We start from the raw sequence: 17,488 nt of genomic DNA, 5'->3' as shown, positions 1-17,488 counted from the left end.
CATCTTGTTTCCTTATTACAGGCCCACAAACCAGCCATTGCATGGAAAATTCATGATATAAAAGGAATTAGTCCTTCTTATTGCACTTACAAGATCTTAATGGAAGAAAATTCCAAACCAGTGATGCAACGTCAAATGAGGCTAAATCCTCATATGCAAGATGTTGTCAAAAAGGAGATCATTAAATTGCTAGATGCAGGTCTAATCTACCCAATATCAGAAAGTCCGTGGATAAGCCCGGTCCATTGTGTTCCTAAAAAGGGTGGTATAACTGTTACCACAAATGATAAGGATGAGCTTATCACTACACAAACTGTTACGGGGTGGCGAGTTTGTATTGATTATCGTAACTTAAACGATACCACTAGAAAAGACCATTTTCCGCTACCATTCATTGATCAAATGTTAGAGAGACTAGCGGGAAATAGCTTTTATTGTTTCCTAGATGGTTTTTCGGGGTACTTTCAAATTCCCATCTCCCCCAAGGACCAAGAAAAGACTACCTTCACGTGTCCCTATGACACCTTTTCATACCGCCGAATGCCCTTTGGTCTATGTAATGCTCCCGCAATATTCCAAAGGTGCATGATGGCCATTTTCCATGATATGATTGAAGATTGCATGGAAGTGTTCATGGATGACTTTTCAGTCTTCGGTGACACTTTCGATTCATGTCTTCTAAATTTGGAGAAAATGCTAATTAGGTGTGAGAAATCAAACTTAGGGCCTGTTTACTTTTTTCCCGTTAAGTCCTATATGGATACAGATGGCAAAATGGATATAGATGACTATATCCAGTAATCCGTAAATGATTAATGTTGTTTACTTTTTCTGCTGAATAAATGTGCTGAATGATACAATTGACTATTTTACCCCAGATAAATACAACAACAACAACAATAATAATAATAATAATAATAATAATAATAATAATAATAATAATAATAATAATAATAGTAATAATAATAATAATAATAATAATAATAATAATAATAATAATAATAATAATAATAATAATAATAATAATAATAATAATAATAATAATAATAATAATAATAATAATAATAATAATAATAATAATAATAATAATAATAGTAAATAATAAAAATAGTAAAAAATAATACGGAGTAATAAAAAGAAATATCTATATATAAGTAACAATAATCAATTTTGAACTTTCCACAAGATACTCAATTATCATTTTCATTTAAAAGTAACAAAAATAACATAACAATAAACCATAAGAATCGAACATATTTTCAATCCACAATATCCTCTCATTATTTTTCAAAAGTTCTGCATATTGTTCTAATCTGGGTAATCAAAGATTCCCGATTTTTAGCAACCCATATTCTTCAATTAGCTAGAAATAAATTTTGGTCAAAGGGGTTTTCATTTTCAGATTGTGGGTTATTTTTCAAATCCATTTAAATTACTGAAGCCTTTTGAATAATTCTGCTCCAACAAGAGTACCACCACTACACACGGTGGTCGAAAGAAGAGACTTTTCGAGAAGAAAATGTCGGGTAAATTGTTGTCGTAGCTGCTTTAATTTTTTTGAAGGAAGATAATGAAATAAGAAAATATTTTGTCTTGATGATGAAAGAAGAAGATGAAAAAAAATGAAGAAGATGAAGAAAGAAGGAAAAGAAGTGAAGGGTAATAATAGAATAAATATGGCGGTATGTGGAGTACATAGGTTTTAGTGGTGACCCATACATCCCTTTATTTAGTTTATATTAATCAATAATGCAAAAGTAAACAAACATGAAAACTGACCGAATAATTCATTTATTTCATTCAGTCCAATAAGTCAAAACTAAACACCCCCTTAGTGTTAAATTGGGAGAAATGCCATTTTATGGTTAAAGAAGGCATTGTCTTGGGACACAAAATCTCAAGTGTTGGTATTCAGGTGGATCCAGCAAAGGTTGACGTCATTGCCAACCTTCCACCTCCTTCAGATGTGAAGGGTGTGAGAAGTTTTCTCGGGCATGCCGGATTTTACCGGCGATTCATTCAAGATTTTTCAAAAATTGCAATGCCATTGAATAAACTTCTCGAAAAAGATGCACCCTTTGTTTTCACGAGTGAATACACTAAGGCATTCAACATCTTAAAACAAAAACTTGTTAACGCACCAATAATTAAAGCTCCAAATTGGTCATTACCATTCGAGCTAATGTGCGATGCATCGAATTTTGCAGTTGGTTCAGTTTTGGGCCAACGGGTTGAAAAATGTTTTCAACTCATTTACTATGCAAGCAAGACTTTACAAGGAGCCCAACGAAACTACACAACAACAGAAAAGGAGCTCCTTGCTATCGTCTTTTCTTTTGACAAATTCTGATCTTATCTTGTCCTGTCAAATACAATTGTGTTCCCCAATCATTCGGCATTGAAATACCTTTTCTTTAAACCGGATGCTAAACCTTGATTGCTAAGATGGGTCTTGCTCTTGCATGAATTTGATATCAAGATCCGGGATAAGAAAGGTGCCAAAAATCTCGCGGCTGACCATCTTTCTAGACTTGAAAATCCCAATCTTGAAGTACTCCATGAATCGAGTATTAAAGATGATTTTCCCAGTGAATATCTCATGCGAGTAGAGAAGGTGGAAGACCCGTGGTATGTTGATTTCGCCAATTACATTGTTGGGGGGTACCTAGAAACCGGTTGGTCACATCAGAAAAGGAAGAAATTCTTTAGTGACCTAAAATACTATTTTTGGGAAGACCCTTATCTATTTAGGTGATGTGCGGATGGAGTTATTCGCAGGTGCATTTCGGGGAAGGAATGCACCGAAATTCTGCTTGATTGTCACCTTGGTCCTACGGGTGGACACTTTGGTCCCCAAATCACGGGGAGGAAAGTTTACGAGGCCGGTTTCTATTGGCCTACAATATTCAAAGATGCCTACACTGTTTGTAAGGCTTGTGACGCGTGCCAATGGGCCGGTCAAATCACTAAACGGGATGAAATGCCTCAATAAAACATCCAAGTATGCGAGGTGTTTGATGTTTGGAGAATTAACTTTATGGGGCCCTTTCCAAAGTCTCATTCTTACCTCTACATACTTGTTGCCATACACTATGTTTCCAAATGGGCGGAGGCAAAACCTCTCCCAACAAATGATGGCCGAGTTGTAGTTACATTTTTTATGGAACTTTTTTCAAGATTTGGCACACCTAAAGCCCTTATCAGTGACCGGGGCACCCACTTTTTCAATGCGCAAATGGAAAAGGTGTTGAAACGTTGTGGAGTTATCCATAAAATTTCAACATCATATCATACCCAAACAAGTAGGCAGGTGGAGAATACCAGTCAGTCTCTAAAACGCATACTCGAAAAGACTGTTGGTGCAAATCCAAAAGAGTAGTCTGTTAAACTAAATGATGCATTGTGGGCCTTTCGCATGGCTTACAAAACACCAATTGGAACCACTCCTTTTCGAGTGGTATACGGGAAAGCATGTCATCTCCCTTTGGAGATTGAACACAAAGCGCATTGGGCGCTAAGGGCATGTAATTTGGATTACAAGGAGGCGGGTCAGTTACGTTTGACCCAACTAAATGAATTAGACGAGTTGAGGCGTGAAGCCTATGACAACTCTCTAATTTACAAGGAAAAGACCAAACAATGGCACGATAAGCGATTGAAAAGTCCAAAGGAATTCATGAAAGGAGATCGTGTCCTTGTTTACAATGCCCGTTTTAAGTTATCGCCAGGAAAGCTTAAGTCCCGATGGACATGACCATTTTTTGTTAAAAGAGTGTACCCTTATGGTACATTTGAAGTGGTGAACTGGAAGGGTGACATTTTTAAAGAGAATGGCCACCGGGTCAAACACTATGTCGATGGTCCCCTGGAAATCGAAGACGAGGTTAACCTCAACTTCGAAAACAAAGCCTAAATCGAAAATGGGGACGAGTTAAATGGACGACTCGTTAAAGAAAGTTCACATGTGTGAATAGGTTTTTGTGTCATTTATATGATTTTGAGTGATTTTTAATTTTTGTTGAAAACCATTACGTTCACCAATCTGTTACCAACCTTACTGAACTGACCAAAAGCGAAAAAAACATGAATATCACAGAGTGCGCGCCGCGCACCTATTTTCCACGCGCTCAGCGCACCCCTAAATGTGCGCTCGACGCACTCTACTTTCGGTGCAGTTTTTCTCCTTTATAAACCCCTGTCCAGCCTCATTCTCAATATATAAGTTTACGGTCATATTTGTAGGAAAAGGTTACGATTCAAGGAGATCCTTGGAGTAATCCAGGATCACCTAATCCATCATTTCAATCCGGAATCAAGAATCATCAGGATCATCATCCAAGATTGCTTCAAAAGGTCGATTCTAGTTAGTTCAATGAATTCTATCTTTATTTCCAGTTTGTTATTGTCTTCAAATATGATTGTTAGCTAAGTTCTTGTTATGTTCATCTAGATAAATAACCAAGATGTTGAATGTTTACTTTTGATTGATTGTTCTTATGCATGATAGTTTGATGTTTGAATAAAAGAACCATTCTTGTTAAGTTTAAAATCATTTGTATCTAGTTAATTGATATGTTGTTGATAAAGAGAACTCTTGTTAATTTATCATATTGATTTACAATCAACTTGTCTTAGATTGATTGTTTACTAAACCGGACCAAGGGGGTAAATTAGATTCAAATGATTAGACGATATAGGGATGAATTGTATGCAACGAACGTTTGTACAATTATTGATAACTATGAACATAGAAGTCGAGTTTCAAGCCTTAGAACTAGCTAAGTTATCCGATTACAAATAAAAGAACTATAGTGAAAAGGGAACCCTTGATCTTGTAATTGTGTTTGCATATTTACTAAAGAGAACTCTTGGTGAATTTAATAGGTAACTTACACACATAATCAATCACTCCGGTCTTAATCCATAATAACATTCAATATCGAGGGTAAAAAGTCTAGATGACAATATTCCTTTAATTTGATATAAAAACTATCTTTTCATTTTTATAAATCTAAAATACCAAAAATATTGTCTTTTAAACTTATTCCTTTATTGATTTGCCCATCGTTAAAGGGAAACCCAATATCTTGTATTTGTTTGACTTCATTTTATCTAGTTAAATTCCAATTTAGTTTATACAATCTTAACTTACACATATAACTGTCCTTGGAACGATACACAGATTTTACCATTATCTAGAATGTTAGAGGTATAATACCAGGTTTTAACGAGCAAATTAATAACAATCAGGGCCTGGGAACGAATTATGAGGTTCAATGATGTTATATACCCACAGTTATGCAAAGAGTTCATAGCCTCTTTACGTTTTGATCTAATTATGGATCCAACAAGTCAAAACTTTATGAGATTTTGTTTAGGTGGGATCAATCGGGCACTTAGCCAAATTGAGCTTGCTCGAGTATTCGGGCTATATGCTGAACTTGATGATGACCAACTCAATGCTTATTTGCGGTTATCCGAGTACTATGATGATTCTTATGATCCACGCCCGTTTTGGAAAGATATGAGCAACTCCCAATTTTCCGCTAGCCGAAGCAAGTTTACTGATATAACCGATAAAGATAAAAGAATGATTCATCGGCTAGTTGCATGCACTTTCAATGCAAGAAAACATGGCACCAATAAAGTAACACATCTCGATGTTTTTCTTGTAGATAAAATCTACAACAAAAGTAGTGTCGACATTCCATCTACATTGGAAAGTTATCTTGAGAATTCAAGGGGAGATAGAGCGTTGAATCTGATTGTTGGTGGGCAATACATCACCCAGATTGCTAGGCATTTTGGTGTCGATTTATCTCGGTTAATTCCAAACAATACAACAATGAAGCCTTTGAACAAAACTTATTATTTGAATGCAGAATTTTTGGCCTATAATAATCATCAAAGGCTTATTCCATTTGTTCCGAGGGTAAACGCACCGCCCTGTACAAATGATCATGAAGCCGGCGGCAGTGGTGTAGAAAGAGAAAACGAAGATGAAGATGTGCATATGGAGGCACCTGAAGAAGAAGGTCAAGAGGACCCACCACAACCATAAAGGAGGAGGCGTAGGTGCCAACAAAGGTCAAGGGAAGATGAATTGGATGAAATTATTATGGGTTTCCATGATATACGAGTCGGTTACCAAAATAGAAATAACCAATATGAGCAACAACAGACACAATTTCATCAATTTCAGGAAGAACAGAGTGAGCATAATAGGGCGTCACGGTATTATCAAAGGTGGGGGAACTATAGAGGCGATTGGCTTCGCCATAATGTTGGATTATATATGCAAAACCCCCAAGAGTATTATGCTACCTCCTACCAAAACTCGACCTATTACCATACTCTTAACCGAACTCCTAGTCCTCCATTATATGACGGATAAGCGTCCATGCAAGATGCACAAAGACGCTTTAAGGAACAATACCCACATGGAAGACCTAGGAATGATGGTTCGGGCACCTACTCTGGCTGGCCTTTTGGTAACTTCTTTGGTGACAATTAGAGGGCTCATATGCCCTATTTGGTAACATTTGGTAACACTTTGGTAGTTTTCAGAACATTTTTTATTTTTGGTTTGTAATAATCTTTAAACTATTTATGTTGTAGGGATAACATTTGTGGGTGGTTGTGTTGAATACACCACCTTTATTTTTAGTATTATTTGTTTGGTTTGTTATTGTGTGCAGCGTGATTGAACTTCAAAGACTGGTATTAAGTTCAGCAACACTTGATATTACGATGTGTGTATGATGATAATCGCGGAATGGACGATGCTCTTATGCTGGCAGTAAGTTCAGCGGCATCCGTCTACATGTTGCACGATTTACAAGTTAAAAATTTGAAAATTTCTACAATCACCCAATCACTTTTCCCTCTAAATTTAATCATTTTTCTGATTTCATGCAATGAGGTCCTTGCATGATCTCAAGTGTGGGGTGAGGGGATAGAAATTTATCGGGAATTCGTTTATAAAAATTAAGGCGTTTATATTTAAATTTTTAAAATTTTAGGTTGCCTTAGAAACGAAAATTGTCCACAAACCATGTTACATACATTTTGTTCTAAAAACGATAAAAAGAAATGTTGAGTTATGTTTTAATTTAATAATAGTCTTTGAAGTTGCACTATCATTCAATTATTTGGATGAAAATCCTACTAGTTTAGTAAAGCTAAATTGTAGGTCACTTGTACCAAAACGAGTGTAAACCGTGAGAGAGCGGTGATTGCATAGCTTGGTCAGAAATCGGACCTCGTGCTAGATCAAAAACCTAAGGGCGGTCTTCATTGTTCAGAACCAGGGCAATGTATGCGCTCGACCACTTTGTATAACCCATAGGAGTAAAGTCTCCCAATCGACACACTTGCTGATTTATTTCAGAAGTTGTAGTACAGACCAGTTGTAGGGTGACGAAAAATCTCGAAAAGTCATTGCTAACATCGACTGGAAATCTACCAGGCCTCAACATCAAACAGGGAAACTGGTAGTCAAACTTATCTCGATGAGGGAGATCTGTCTTTTCAAATTGGGAGTGCACCATGATACACAAAATATCTGTGATTGATCAGATCCTCAGTGGATAACCTCCGAAAAGGTAAAATATCAGCTTTTAAGACTGATGAACCTCAATCTTCATGATTGATTTAACGGATTAGATGATTACCTCATGATTATCGATGATATCCGTACGTAATGTGTATCCTCCTAAGCACATTATTTTCTTACCGACATCTCGTGATGTTAGGTACTGTGGGAGGGATTGACTTGACCAATAGCGGAAAATGTGTCTAGTTTAAAAACTAGCATTGACATTTTCAAAATCTTAAAACGTTTTCTCAAAGATCCAATATTCCCTAAGGATCCAAATTTGTAAAGAACTTTCACCAAACTTCGTCTCTCCCGAACAAATCCAAATGTGTGCGTGTGTTTCATATACTGTGTGTGTACCTTAACGAGTGTGTATTCCAGATTGTGTAAACATGTGTTCATAAAAGCGTGAGTTTGTGTTCATAAAAGTGTGAGTTTGTGTTCTATAATAATGTGTGTGTTTTGCGTGCTTCGTGTGACTAATGTATTGAGTAGAAACAAAAATTGTCCACAAACCATGTTACATACATTTTGTTCTAAAAACTAAAAAAAAAAAAAAAAGAAATGTTGAGTTATGTTTAAATTTATTAATAGTCTTTGAAGTTGCATTATCATTCAATTATTTGGATGAAAATCCTACTAGTTTAGTAAAGCTAAATTGTAGGTCACTTGTACCAAAACGAGTGTAAACCGTGAGAGATCGGTGATTTCATATCTTGGTCGAAAACCGGACCTCGTGCCAGATCAAAAACCTAAGGGCGGTCTTCATTGTTCAGAACCAGGGCAATGTATGCACCTGACCACTTTGTATAACCCATAGGAGTAAAGTCTCCCAATCGACACACTTGCTGATTTATTTCAGAAGTTGTAGTCCGGACCAGTTGTAGGGTGACGAAAAATCTCGAAAAGTCATTTCTAATGATAATGCTAAAAACGAACATATATTTCATAGCATTATTCCTCAAGAAAGACAAGCTTTTAGTTGCAACTGTTCTATTTACAAGTGATATTCGTTTAAATAATAAAAGGTGAAGACAAAAGACAGATTCGACGAATTGAAGACGCAAACGACCAAAAAGCTCAAAAGTACAAAATACAATCAATGAGGTTCCAATTATTGATAAGAAACGTCTCAAAATTACAAGAGTACAAGATTCAAAACGCAAAGTACAAGATATTAAATTGTACGCAAGGACGTTCAAAAATCCGGAACCGGGACCAGAGTCAACTCTCAACGTTCGACGCAACGGACTAAAAATTACAAGTCAACTATGCACATAAATATAATATAATATATAATTAATTCTTAAAATTAATATATATATTATAAAACCGTCGGCAGAAGAAAACAACCAAATGTGAGCCTCCCCACCTGGCCATGCGATCGCATGGCCTAGAAGGCATAAATCCATGCAATCGCATGAGCCCCAGTTCCAGCCCACATGCCTATAAAAATCAAGCTTTGGTGCACCACAAAAACACATCTTTTTCTTCTTCACTCAACGTAGTATATGTATATATAATTTTAATTTTAATTTTAATTTTAAATCCTAATAATAAGGGTGTGTTAGCGAATGTTGTAAGGGTGTAAGTCGAAATTCTGTCCGTGTAACGCTACGCTATTTTTAATCATTGTAAGTTATGTTCAACCTTTTTACATTAATGTCTCGTAGCTAAGTTATTATTATGCTTATTTAATCCGAAGTAATCATGATGTTGGGCTAATTACTAAAATTGGGTAATTGGGCTTTATACCATAATTGGGGTTTGGACAAAAGAACGACACTTGTGGAAATTAGACTATGGACTATTAATGGGCTTTATATTTGTTTAACTAAATGATAGTTTGTTAATGTTAATATAAAGATTTACAATTGGACGTCCCTATAAATAACCATATACACTCAATCGGACACGATGGGCGGGATATTTATATGTACGAATAATCGTTCATTTAACCGGACACGGGAATGGATTAATAGCCACTAGAATTATTAAAACAGGGGTGAAATTATGTACAAGGACACTTGGCATAATTGTTAACAAAGTATTAAAACCTTGGGTTACACTCAGTCGACATCCTGGTGTAATTATTAAACAAAGTAATAAAACCTTGTTACAGTTTAAGTCCCCAATTAGTTGGAATATTTGACTTCGGGTATAAGGATAATTTGATGAGGACACTCGCACTTTATATTTATGACTGATGGACTGTTATGGACAAAAATTAGACGAACATATTAAATAATCCAGGACAAAGGACAATTAACCCATGGGCATAAAACTAAAATCAACACGTCAAACATCATGATTACGGAAGTTTAAATAAGCATAATTCTTTTATTTCATATTTAATTTCCTTTATTTTATATTTAATTGCACTTCTAATTATCGCATTTTTATTTATTGTTATTGTATTTAATTGCACTTTTAATTATCGTACTTTTTAATTATCGCAAGTTTATTTTATCGCACTTTTATTATTCGCAATTTCATTATCGTTATTTACTTTACGCTTTAAATTAAGTCTTTTATTTATTTAATATTTTACATTTTGTTTTAACTGCAACTAAAGTTTTTAAAATCGACAAACCGGTCATTAAACGGTAAAAACCCCCCTTTATAATAATAATATTACTTATATATATATTTGTATTTTTATAAATTTAAACTAATATAGCGTTAAGCTTTGTGAAAAAGATTCCCTGTGGAACGAACCGGACTTACTAAAAACTACACTACTGTACGATTAGGTACACTTCCTATAAGTGTTGTAGCAAGGTTTAAGTATATTCATTCAATAAATAAATAAATATCTTGTGTAAAATTGTATCGTATTTAATAGTATTTCCTTGTAAAATATAAAGCTATTTTATATACACCTCGCATGACATCAAGTATTTTTGGCGTCGCTGTCGGGGTTAAATTATTTCGGATTTTTAAAATTTTTTTTGATTTAAACACTTGGTTACCATTAAAAATACTAGTAACGCAGTAGTTGTATTAGAATCTAGTGCTCTCTGATGATAAAGAACAGCCCTAGTCTTATATACTGACTACCCAATTCTAGTAAAAATTTTCAAAATTTTCAATTAAATGAACTCAAAATCATATTTATACATATTTATGAACGATAAAACTAGGTGTTAACACCGAAATTATTGTTATCTCAGAAAGGACATAAATTGAGAAACAAACCAAAATGTTAAAATTCATTTAAAATGGAATAGAGGACAATAAAAAGGAAAATAAAAGCCAAGTGTGGGAAAAATTACCAAGTTATCTTAAACATATGTCACATATTTCTGTAACAAATAACTGAAAATACTTTTTCTTTGGACTAAACTAAACTATTTTACCCGATGAAAGAAAAGAAGAGATGGATCTACACGATGAATCAATTCCATCATTAAAACGAAGTAAAATCTTCCGAAAAAGAAACGCGCTTCTTGATGTAGGTCAGGAAGTTGTCATCCAGACCAGCTGTAGGTTGATGAAAAATCTAGAAAAGTCATCTCTAAAATCAGTAGGAAATCCATGGACCTCAGCATAAAATAGGGTCGCCAAGTGGGCAGATTTATCCTAACCATGAGAAGGATTTATCTCGTACAATGGGGGGCACCGTGCAAATTAGCTTGATAAGACTAATAAATCAGATCCCCAGAAAGGATAATCTCCTTAAAAGATCAAAAATCAGCTTTTAAGCCTGATATTACTCAATCCTAGAGATTGACCTTAAAGATTGAGAATTCAAACTCATGGAATTCAATGATATCTAAACTCGAGCTTGAACGAGAAAATATTTTGATCAAAATTACAAACCGATTTGTTTTCTGAAAACCCATTTTTAATGCGTTCATTACCATTGAATGTAAAATCCTAGGAATTCACCTGGAATTCATTAGGTCATCTGAACCAAATCGGGTGTCAACCGTAAGAACGGTGGTTGCATAGCATGGTCAAAGACAGGACCTTGTGCCAAACCGAAAAACTATAGGGTGAGCTTTACTATTGCTCCTACCAAGGATAGTAATTGCATCCGACACGTTATAGACCATAATTAAAAGCATGTCAGGGGACATTGCCTTAACAGTTGCATGTTCAACGCTTTCCTTTACAACCGGAAGGTAGTTTACCGAAAGATAATATACGGAGCAAGTATACCGGATGTGTTGCTTTCCTAATACAAGGTTAGCAAGTGGGTGACACAAAACCACAAGTTTTGAGCTAAAATTTTCAAATCTGAAACCCACCAAGCCCACAAAAATATTTTGCAAGCACCGGTGAAGGGTTATTCCGGAAAACTTATCTAGGGTAAAAACTAGATTTAATTTTCAAAAGATCAAATGTTTTCATAAAGATCCAATTTTCTTAATGGATCTAAATTTTATAGTCATGTGGGACTGTAAACCACATCGTTACTACCATTGTTTATACCGCCGTATTGAAATCACTGATGTACAAAGTGTAAAGAATAAAGAAGTGATTCTAGTATTTCAAGACTATATTGCTTGAGGACAAGCAACGCTCAAGTGTGGGAATATTTGATAATGCTAAAAACGAACATATATTTCATAGCATTATTCCTCAAGAAAGACAAGCTTTTAGTTGCAACTGTTCTATTTACAAGTGATATTCGTTTAAATAATAAAAGGTGAAGACAAAAGACAGATTCGACGAATTGAAGACGCAAACGACCAAAAAGCTAAAAAGTACAAAATACAATCAATGAGGTTCCAATTATTGATAAGAAACGTCTCAAAATTACAAGAGTACAAGATTCAAAACGCAAAGTACAAGATATTAAATTGTACGCAAGGACGTTCGAAAATCCGGAACCGGGACCAGAGTCAACTCTCAACGCTCGACGCAACGGACTAAAAATTACAAGTCAACTATGCACATAAATATAATATAATATATAATTAATTCTTAAAATTAATATATATATATATTATATTATATTATAAAACCGTCGGCAGAAGAAAACAACCAAATGTGAGCCTCCCCAGCTAGCCATGCGATCGCATGGCCTAGAAAGCATAAATCCATGCAATCGCATGAGCCCCAGTTCCAGCCCACATGCCTATAAAAATCAAGCTTTGGTGCACCACAAAAACACATCTTTTTCTTCTTCACTCAACGTAGTATATGTATATATAATTTTAATTTTAATTTTAATTTTAATTTTAAATCCTAATAATAAGGGTGTGTTAGCGAATGTTGTAAGGGTGTAAGTCGAAATTCTGTCCGTGTAACGCTACGCTATTTTTAATCATTGTAAGTTATGTTCAACCTTTTTACATTAATGTCTCGTAGCTAAGTTATTATTATGCTTATTTAATCCGAAGTAATCATGATGTTGGGCTAATTACTAAAATTGGGTAATTGGGCTTTGTACCATAATTGGGGTTTGGACAAAAGAACGACACTTGTGGAAATTAGACTATGGACTATTAATGGGCTTTATATTTGTTTAACTAAATGATAGTTTGTTAATGTTAATATAAAGATTTACAATTGAACGTCCCTATAAATAACCATATACACTCAATCGGACACGATGGGCGGGAAATTTATATGTACGAATAATCGTTCATTTAACCGGACACGAGAATGGATTAATAGCCACTAGAATTATTAAAACAGGGGTGAAATTATGTACAAGGACATTTGGCAAAATTGTTAACAAAGTATTAAAACCTTGGGTTACACTCAGTCGACATCCTGGTGTAATTATTAAACAAAGTAATAAAACCTTGTTACAGTTTAAGTCCCCAATTAGTTGGAATATTTGACTTCGGGTATAAGGATAATTTGACAAGGACACTCGCACTTTATATTTATGACTGATGGACTGTTATGGACAAAAATTAGACGGACATATTAAATAATCCAGGACAAAGGACAATTAACCCATGGTCATAAAACTAAAATCAACACGTCAAACATCATGATTACGGAAGTTTAAATAAGCATAATTCTTTTATTTCATATTTAATTTCCTTTATTTTATATTTAATTGCACTTCTAATTATCGCATTTTTATTTTATTTAATTGCACTTTTAATTATCGTACTTTTTAATTATCGCAAGTTTATTTTATCGCACTTTTATTATTCACAATTTCATTATCGTTATTTACTTTACGCTTTAAATTAAGTCTTTTATTTATTTAATATTTTACATTTTGTTTTAACTGCAACTAAAGTTTTTAAAATCGACAAACCGGTCATTAAACGGTAAAAACCCCCCTTTATAATAATAATATTACTTATATATATATTTGTATTTTTATTAATTTAAACTAATATAGCGTTAAGCTTTGTGAAAAAGAATCCCTGTGGAACGAACCGAACTTACTAAAAACTACACTACTGTACGATTAGGTACACTGCCTATAAGTGTTGTAGCAAGGTTTAAGTATATCCATTCAATAAATAAATAAATATCTTGTGTAAAATTGTATCGTATTTAATAGTATTTCCTTGTAAAATATAAAGCTATTTTATATACACCTCGCATGACATCTGCTAACATCGACTGGAAATCTACCAGGCCTCAACATCAAACAGGGAAACTGGTAGTCAGACTTATCTCGATGAGGGAGATCTGTCTTGTCAAATGGGGAGCGCACCATGATACACAAAATATCTGTGATTGATCAGATCCTCAGTGGATAACCTCCGAAAAGGTAAAATATCAGCTTTTAAGACTGATGAACCTCAATTTTCATGACTGATTTAACGGATTAGATGATTACCTCATGATTATCGATGATATCCGGATGTAATGTGTATCCTCCTAAGCACATTACTTTCTTACTGACATCTCGTGATGTTAGGTACTGTAGGAGGGATTGGCTTGACCAATAGCGGGAAACCCGCACTCATTTTTTCAAAATTCTGAAAATCCGACAAAACCGGAAAACGTGTCTAGTTTAAAAACTAGCATTGACATTTTCAAAATCTTAAAACATTTTCTCAAAGATCCAATTTTCCCTAAGGATCCAAATTTGTAAAGAACTTTCACCAAAGTTCGTCTCTCCCGGACAAATCCAAATGTGTGCGTGTGTTTCATATACTGTGTGTGTACCTGATAATGCTAAAAACGAACATATATTTCATAGTATTATCCCTCAAGAAAGACAAGATTTTAGTTGCAATTGTTCTATTTACAAGTGATATTCGTTTAAATAATAAAAGGTGAAGACAAAAGACAGATTCGGCGAATTGAAGACGCAAACGACCAAAAAGCTCAAAAGTACAAAATACAATCAAGGAGGTTCCAATTATTGATAAGAAACGTCTCAAAATTACAAGAGTACAAGATTCAAAACGCAAAGTACAAGATATTAAATTGTACGCAAGGACGTTCGAAAATCCGAAACCGGGACATGAGTCAACTCTCAACGCTCGACGCAACGGACCGAAAGTTACAAATTAATTATGTATATAAATATAATATAATATATAATCAATTATATAAATTATATATTTATATTATATTTATATTATTAAAATCCGTCGGCAAGTAAAGATCCAAATTAGAGTGAGCTGGAAATTCAAACTCCGCGACTCGCAGAGTTTGAAAGGGAAATTGACCGCGACTTGCGGAGCACTCAAATCCAAATCTGCCTATAAAAGGCAACGCATTTTGATCGTTTTAAATATCAATCCATCAATCTCTCTATCTATATGTAAACGTATACATATATATTTATTTTTTAATTGTAATTTTAATTTTAAATCCTAATAATAAGGGTATGATAGCGAATGTTGTAAGGGTGTAAGTCGAAATTCTGTCCGTGTAACGCTACGCTATTTTTAATCATTGTAAGTTATGTTCAACCTTTTTAATTTAATGTCTCGTAGCTAAGTTATTATTATGCTTATTTAAGCCGAAGTAATCATGATGTTAGGCTAATTACGAAAATTGGGTAATTGGGCTTTGTACCATAATTGGGGTTTGGACAAAAGAACGACACTTGTGAAAATTAGACTATGGGCTATTAATGGGCTTTATATTTGTTTAACTAAATGATAGTTTGTTAATTTTAATATAAAGATTTACAATTGGACGTCCCTATAAATAACCATATACACTCGATCGGACACGATGGGCGGGGTATTTATATGTACGAATAATCGTTCATTTAACCGGACAAGGGAATGGATTAATAGTCTATGGAATTATTAAAACAGGGGTGAAATTATGTACAAGGACACTTGGCATAATTGATAACAAAGTATTAAAATCTTGGGTTACACGCAGTCGATAACCTGGTGTAATTATTAAACAAAGTATTAAAATCTTGTTACAGTTTAAGTCCCCAATTAGTTGTAATATTTGACTTCGGGTATAAGGATAATTTGACGAGGATACTCGCACTTTATATTTATGACTGATGGACTGTTATAGACAAAAACCAGACGGACATATTAAATAATCCAGGACAAAGGACAATTAACCCATGGACATAAAACTAAAAATCAACACGTCAAATATCATGATTACGGAAGTTTAAATAAGCATAATTCCTTTATTTCATATTTAATTTCCTTTATTTTATATTTAATTGCACTTTTAATTATCGCACTTTTATTTATTGTTATTGTATTTAATTGCACTTTTAATTATCGTACTTTTTAATTATCGCAAGTTTATTTTATCGCACTTTTATTTATCGCAATTTCATTATCGTTATTTACTTTACGTTTTAAATTAAGTCTTTTATATTTTTTATATTTTACATTAGGTTTTAACTGCGACTAAAGTTTTAAAATCGACAAACCGGTCATTAAACGATAAAAAACCCCCCTTTTTAATAATAATATTACTTATATATATTTGTATTTTTTATAAATTAAAACTAATATAGCGTTTAGCTTTGTTTAAAAGATTTCCCTGTGGAACGAACCGGACTTACTAAAAACTACACTACTGTACGATTAGGTACACTGCCTATAAGTGTTGTAGCAAGGTTTAGTTATATCCGTTCTATAAATAAATAAATATCTTTTGTACAATTGTATCATATTTAATAGTATTTCGTTGTAAAAATTAAGCTATTTCATATACACCTCGCATAACATCAAGTATTTTTGGCGCCGCTGCCGGGGAACGCCGAAGCGAAACACCACACACATAAAAAAAAGTTTATTAAGTTTTAATTAGTTTTTGTAAAATATATACTTTTTAAATATTAAAAAAATATAAAAAAATTTAAAACCGGAAAAAAAATATATATAATATTATTTTTAAGATTTTTATTTATAAAATTATATAGTATTTTTATTTATATTTTAGTTTTTAAATATAAGTTTTATTTATTTAATATAAATATTTTATATAATTATTAAAATAGAAAAATAATATATATATATATATATATATATATATATATATATATATATATATATATATATATATATATATATATATATATATATATAAATATTAAAAACGAAACCTGTCAAACGAAACCACCTAATCTGAAATTTCATACCCTGCGACTCGCGGAGTTTGTTGCCAGGTGTACCGCAACTCGCAGAGCCACCCTGACACGAGCAGAACCCTAATTTGGCATTTATTACGGAGTATAATTTAATTATTATTATTATTAAAACTTAATTAGGTTTATATTTAATATTAATATTTAGTTTTAGTTTTTAAATTAATTTGTATTTTAAATATTAATTAGTATTATTAAATATATATATATATAAATTAATACTTTTATAAATAAAAATAAATAAATAATATTTTTATAAAAATAAATAATTTTATCAAATTTAAGCTTATTTTTATTTTTGTATCTTTTTATCATTTAATCGTAATATTTGTATTTTTATTTGTTCGTAGCTAGTTGTAAGTTCTAGTATTTTGCCG

The sequence above is a fragment of the Rutidosis leptorrhynchoides genome, chromosome 6 (assembly GCF_046630445.1).
Source record: "Rutidosis leptorrhynchoides isolate AG116_Rl617_1_P2 chromosome 6, CSIRO_AGI_Rlap_v1, whole genome shotgun sequence".
In the NCBI taxonomy this organism is placed as follows: domain Eukaryota; kingdom Viridiplantae; phylum Streptophyta; class Magnoliopsida; order Asterales; family Asteraceae; genus Rutidosis; species Rutidosis leptorrhynchoides.
This window is presented reverse-complemented; position numbering follows the sequence as displayed.